Raw genomic sequence first — 967 nt, forward strand, 5'->3', positions numbered from 1 at the left:
ACCTATAGTCCTGTGTATAAAACAAAACTGTGATAGTTCTCCAGTTATTCAGGTTTGAAAAGTCCTATTCGATAATGTCCGGTGTTGTCGGCTTTGAATTGAAATCTCAACGGGTACCAAGTTCCATACAAGATGCAATCGAATTACGTTCTTTGATGTTGAATTTACAACTTAGAAAGTTTTAACACGTAAATTATTACGCCTAACGCAACAAATAGGTATATAGAACTTGGCAAGCTGTAAATTTAACATCATTAGAACTTGGCGCTTGTTCAAATCTCAATTGTTTTATCGACAAAGCTTTGGTGATTTTGACACAATTTTTAATATATATGTTTTTGTTTAGATTTAGATTAACATTGGTTTATAAGATATTTCTTCAACATTTCCTTTTCTAAATGTCAATAAAATGTATTGTTGCAAATTGTATTTTTTTTTTATAAAGGTTCCTTTTAATGACAGAGACTTTCAAATAAGAGCATATTTTCGTTAGTTGAGCCAATTTCACCGGGTCATTTATTTATGAACTCGATTACATAAGTGTTTGTCTACAAATGGGCAAGTAAACATCCCTAATGGAAATATTTTTCGATGTTGATTTCTTGAGGTATCATTTTTGGATTTTACGTATGTAAATAAGGCAAATGACCATTTCGATTTGTATAATGATATAATTTGAGTTACTAAAAATAGAACAACAAAAAGAGACACTACCACAATGACTCATAATATTTATTTAATACATAGATAAGTAAGTACAGTATATATAATAAATGAACAAACAACAGGCGGAATTGATTCCAACAACAGCTATTAGTGCATTTGTTTTTCTGTTGCACTCGTATCTATTCTGAAACAAAAAGAAAAATTTCATTAATTAATGTTAAATAAGATGGATTAGTTACATAGTAATATTTAGAATTTAATACTATTTATTTATAATATATTTATTTAATATTTTGTTTTA

At 27.8% G+C, this 967-nt stretch overlaps 1 long non-coding RNA gene across 1 annotated transcript in view; it reads right to left on the minus strand.

The window, feature by feature from the left end:
• Positions 1-714: 714 nt before the first annotated feature.
• Positions 715-967, minus strand: part of LOC112906648 — an 8,480-nt gene continuing 8,227 nt past the window's right edge. The window contains exon 2 of the long non-coding RNA XR_003232493.1: positions 715-850. This is a non-coding gene — a long non-coding RNA (uncharacterized LOC112906648). The remainder of the gene's footprint in view (positions 851-967) is intronic.

Source organism: Agrilus planipennis, unplaced genomic scaffold (genome assembly GCF_000699045.2).
Source record: "Agrilus planipennis isolate EAB-ADULT unplaced genomic scaffold, Apla_2.0 scaffold1, whole genome shotgun sequence".
NCBI classification, from domain to species: domain Eukaryota; kingdom Metazoa; phylum Arthropoda; class Insecta; order Coleoptera; family Buprestidae; genus Agrilus; species Agrilus planipennis.